This window comes from Lepidochelys kempii, chromosome 6 (assembly GCF_965140285.1).
Source record: "Lepidochelys kempii isolate rLepKem1 chromosome 6, rLepKem1.hap1, whole genome shotgun sequence".
NCBI lineage: Eukaryota > Metazoa > Chordata > Testudines > Cheloniidae > Lepidochelys > Lepidochelys kempii.
Window position 1 is genome coordinate 42,561,747 of NC_136385.1, and position 6,003 is coordinate 42,567,749.

Below are 6,003 nucleotides of genomic sequence, written 5' to 3' on the forward strand. Positions count from 1 at the left end.
AGGGTGTCTCTTACAAAGTTTTTGTACAGTCCTTAGCAGTGGGGCTCCAGTTGTTTGGGACCTTTGCAAGCTACAATAGTACAGATAATAACTCATAAGTATTAATGAGCTCAACGTTTCAGAGGCCTGGCAGTCTGCTGGAGACACTGATTCTGTGATGTAAAATATTGTCATGATGGAGTAGTTTCACTAACCTCAAATAAAACTATTATGCCCCATCCAAAATAGGGAGAACAGCAAGGATGGGATTTGAAGAAGGGCTGTGAAACACGCTAAAGAGCCCTCCTTGTACTTATCATACTGGTGCCTTATGGCATTTTCTTCCTTTGTTCCTGTTGGAATTTAGGGTCTGTATCAGTTGTTGTTGTTGTTGCTTTTAAATTTTGTATTTTCCTGCAAAAGAAGAGCAGTAGTTCAGTGCATCACGTCTATAGATTTTGCTTGCAAACAGTTATCTCTGTTACAAAGTGTAGAATGTCATATCAAGTTATCTCTGAAAGTTTTTCAGTTTCAAGTAGTTCAGACAGATTGATTAAATAATGTTTAAAGCACTTTGAAGACAGTGGGCCTGATGCCCAGTTATATTAAGGCCCTTTTGTACCACTCTAACCATAGAAGGGGGTCTTAAAGAGATGTAAATGTAAATTATGACTACTTTGTGGCTACTGTAAAGTGCCAGTGGAGTAAAGAGACCTTAGCGTAAATAAGAATCAGACCTTGACATTTTTACATAATAAATACAGGAAGAGAGCAAGGGGAAATTTTGTCCAGCTCATACAAAACTTTACATACATTTTAGAAATAGGAAAGGTAAATGGACCCTTTGGTAACCAGGTGTACACATCTGTCTAGCAAGGCACGCACTTTAATTTGTGTATGTGCATGCCCATGGCTGTCTAGCCATGTGCACATGCACAAAATTTCTTTTGCATGCCAATACTCTGATCTGATAACTGACAATCAGACCCAGAATCTGTCTACCTTTGTTTCCTATGTTTGTAAAGTGTTTGTGATCCTTGGATCAAAGGTGCTCTATCAGTCCAAAATAGTAGTGTTACTTTTCTGGACCTTCTTCATCAATAAGGTGAAAAATATGAGAACCTGGAACTTAATAAAGCTCCTCCTTTCTGTAAATAATACTGTGCTTCAAATTCAGTAAGAATAATTTGTTTGAAAAATTCTTCCTGTTGTGTATGTAACTTCAGCCTTTCACCTCCTATGATTAGCGTGTTCTAAATGGCTAGATAGCTAGATAGCATCTCAACATTCTCAGATAAAAAAATTGAACCCATGAAATTTTAATGTGCCTTCATTCAACCTAAAGTTAACTAAACATGTTCCATATAGCAGGACAACATGACACATTACTCTTGAGAGATTAAGCAAAGATCTGGTATTATTAGTACAGTTCAGACTGGGTGTTATTCAAGCTCGATGACCAACTGGTGGTGCTAATGCTTCATTGGATGGGAGGTGAGGGTTCACTACCTCTAACTAAATATGTACATGCATTACACAGGCCCTCTGCACATTACAATGCTGCTTTCACCAAGCCTTGCAATTAAAGGATCCAGTTTGATTTAAAAGGAATCTCCAAGAAAAAGCCACACATATATTTTTCATCCAAAATTTTATCTGACAGTAAATGTCATGACAGTCTCAAGAAACTTTAACTTGTTTCAGACTCTTGATGCTTAATGTTAAGGTTTTTTGTGTCTTTAAATTAAACTAGCTACCTCCTGTAATGTGATATTTATTGGATGTGGGTTCAATACTGGTTTGCCTGTGGAGGGCCAGGAGACAATACATTACCAGCCTGCTTCTACTAAATTTGGATTTACATGGCCACTAGTCATATTCAGGGCTACGCATTGAATTGACAAACTTTAGTCTCGCTCTAGGTGGGTGCGGGGAGTCTCTAAAATCAAAAGTTACTGTATATGACAGCCAGTGCAGCCATTTACTGGAGCAGAAAAGTGCTATAAGAACTTCAGGAATGTGGCAAAATTATTCTCCCACTTATTCAAGTAACTGATGCTCATTTTAAAGAGCTGGAGGGCCCTTGTTTAAACTTTGGTGGTGGAGTTTTACTCTCACAGGCTGTTTGATTTAGGTGAAAGTTTTTTCTTCTTGGTTTAATTACAGGGAAATGTGTTCTTTGCTCATTTCATCAGCTTTTACTCTTTTGGGTGGGGGGGAGATTTCTTCCTATGAATTGCACTGTAACAACTCAAATCACCTGTAACATAGAATTCAACAACAAATTGGGATTGTCCTGCAACAGGATGAGAGGAGGGGAAGAACTGAATACCTTGACTTGCAAAATGCATAGTGTAGGTGTGAAGGGGAAATCCTGTGCCGTACTATCTATAACCAATTAGTATGTTTGCCCGCATAGGCTGAGTGGTAGCTATTCTGTTACAGACTGGAATAAAAGCAATGCAAGGAAATGAGGCCTGATAGTTGCAAAAGGTGGAAAATGATTTGCTATATATCAAATGATGACAGCCTGGTTTGCAGCATCACTACTGTCTTCATTGTAATTATTCCCCGAGACCTTTCTTCCTCTGACAGCAATCTAGTTCACACTTAAAATCTCAGGCAGAGTGAAAGGGGTAGGCAGCTCTCTCTCTCAAACTACTCTACTGCTAATAGAACCTGTGATCAGATTGGAGGGACTACACAGGGGAATGCATACTCTGGTAGTCATCTCTGCAAAACAGTGTCACCCCACCTGCAGCATCCTGAGTAAGCAAAAATCTGCTCCCAAGCTTTCTCCAATCATATAGCGTGCTCAGTAAGCTAGTTAAGAGTTACTCTATGTAATAAAGAGTTGCCATTTTGATATATATCTGACTACTGTTTGGCTGGCTTATATGTGAAATCATATGGCTATGGAAATCAGAGGGAAAGATTACCTGACACAGTAGGCCATCTTGCATGTCCCATTGCCAAAGTGGAATGTTTCCCACAGAACAGCTTTGAGTGTTTTGTTGAGTCTGGTTTTAAGGCCAAATTTTTCAAAAACAGGAGACTAAATTATGCTCCTAAATAAACGGTGGGATTTTCAAAAGTGCTTAGCACCCAGCAACTCTCATTAACCCTTATACAGCCCTCGCATTGGTATTCACTTCTTTCAGCTACTTCTGAACATATTGAAATAAGATTATTTACTATTGAAGTTAGCTTTCCTGGATGGGAAGCATCTGCATTACGTTTTTTTCTCCTCGCCTTTTGTTGAGGGTCTACACAACATTAGCTTTATTGCAGATTTCTGGTACTGCTCAGTTCTCCATGACTTCAGAAATAATTGCTAATGGTTCAGGAAATGAACATCCTAATAATTACCATAAAACACTGGGATGGGGGTGATCCAGAAAGGTATATATTCTGCTTTTCCAAGTATCCATTTACCTGCATTCTATCAATTGCTGAATGTATGTCTTCATTTATTACTGACTGTCCATGACTGTGTTTCTTGTTTCTTCACTATTGAAATCAATGAGAGTCTTGCCATTGACTTCAGTGGGAGCAGGATTGGACCCTTAATACACTATCTTCTTGCCCCATATCATGTTTCAAACAGCTCCGCCATATTGCCATGTCCTGCCAGAAAAAAATCTGCTCAAAGTGTCAGTGACTCATATATTCTTTCTTAATTTGTGTTTCACTAAAATATTGTATTTCTGCAGGTGCAAGGTCATTCTTTGTAGCTTTGGTGGTAAAGGAGCAAGGCTTTTTCCTTCATTAGGCTATTTCTACACTTTCAAAGCTTCTGGTGCTATCCGGTGTTTTTACTTTTATGGGTATCAGCTTTAGGCAGCAGCTGTGCAGAATCAGTGTAGTCAGAAAGAGACTTGGGCAGAGCATATGAACATGATCGGTGATATGTCAATGTCTATAAGGAACATAATCTCAACTATAAAACAGCATTTCCTCCAAGATCTAACTGCCCATACATTCATCCGGTGACTCCCAAAAGTATTAGAGACTTCATTTTCTCCAAATTTCATGGTTCCCTAAACCTCTGCTTCATCATAGATGATTCTCAGGGATTTCTGCAAGGTCAACCTCACAAAGTATTCTCTACCTTCTGTCAGCTTGGGGTTCTTCATTGGAAAAGGGTGGACCATCTCTTGGTGTCCTAATCCCCATAATTTGCTTACGTGAAAGACAGTACCCTCATACTGTTATGTTCTAAGAACCCATGCTTTAGTGTGCTGAATTCAGATATTTCATTCTCATTAGCACTAAGATTTTCTAAGACCCTGACATTATTTCCTCCCTAAAGGTAAGATAGAGACCTTGGAAGGTTCACATCCAATTCCATTCTCTGCTTTCTGGATCACAAGGATACCCTCTGTATTGCTTGGGAATCTCTTTGAAGCTCCTTCTTAGCTATATTTGTCACCCAATAAAATGTCTGCATGGTTAAAGTCCCCCAGGAGTATTCTGTGGTTTATAACGCTTTTTAATATTTTGAACTCTCATTCTCCTATAGTCCTAAGGGAAAGTAATTACTGCTACCTGTAGTTTCTCCTTTCTCCTGCACTCTTAGGTCTGGTCTACACTACAGGGTTAGGTCGAATTTAGCCGCGTTAGGTCGATTTAAAAATGACTGCGTCCACATAACCAACCCCATTCCGTCGACTTAAAGGCCTCTTAAAATCGACTTCTGTACTCCTCCCCGACAAGGGGAGTAGTGCTAAAATCGACCTTGCTGGGTCGAATTTGGGGTAGGGCAGATGCAAATCGACAGTATTGGTCTCCGGGAGCTATCCCAGAGTGCTCCATTGTGACCGTTCTGGACAGCGCTTTGAACTCGGATGCACTAGCCAGGTACACAAGAAAAGCCCTGGGAACTTTTGAATTTCATTTCCTGTTTGGTCAGCATGGTGAGCTCAGCAGCACAGGTGACCATGCAGTCCCCCCAGAATCACAAACGAGCTCCAGCATGGACCGAAAGGGAGACACAGGATCTGATTGCTGTATGGGGAGAAGCATCTGTACAGGCAGAACTCTGATCAAAAAGAAGAAATGCAAATATATTTGTGAAAATCTCACAGGGCATGTTGGAGAGAGGCTACAACAGGGACACACAGCAGTGCCGCATGAAAGTTAAGGAGCTCAGGCAAGCCTGCCAAAAGACAAAGGAGGCAAACGGTCACTCCAGGTCAGAGCCCCATACATGCTGCTTCTATGATCAGCTGCATGGCATTCTAGGGGGGGACCCTACCACTATCCCACCACTGTCCATGAACACCTGCAAGGGGGGAATCTCACGCAACAGGGAGGAGGATTTTGCAGATGAGGAAGAGGAGGAGGAGGAGAATGTGCAGCAGGCAAGCGGTGAATCCGTTCTCCCCAGCAGCCAGGACCTTTTCATCACCCTGGAGCCAATACCTGCCCAAGGTGGGATCCCAACCCTGAAGCCGGAGAAGGCAGCTCTGGTGAGTGCACATTTGTAACTACAGTACAGGGTTTAAAAGCAATAGTGTTTAATGTTTGATTTGCCCTGAAGAATTGGGATGCATTCACGGCCAGTGCAGCTACTGGAAAAGTCTGTTCACATGTCTGGGGATGGAGCGGGAATCCTCCAGGGACATCTCCATGAAGCTCTCCTGGAGGTACTCTGAAAGCTTTTGTAGAAGGTTTCTGGGGAGGGCTGCCTTATTTCATCCTCCACGGTAGGACACTTTACCACACCAAGCCAGTACCAAGTAGTTTAGAATTATTGCAGCACAAAGCATGGCAGAGAATGGTCCTGGGTTTTGGTCACATTCAAGCAACATTCGGGTCGACGGGTATGTCTACACTACTAAATTATGTCAATTTTATAGAAGTCGATTTTTAGAAACTGATTTTATACAATCAATTGCATATGTCCACACTAAGCACATTAAGTCAGTGGACTGTGTCCTCACTACTGTGACTAGCATCGACTTACAGAGTGGTGCACTGTGGGTAGCTATCCCACAGTTCCCGCAGTCTCCATTGCCCCTT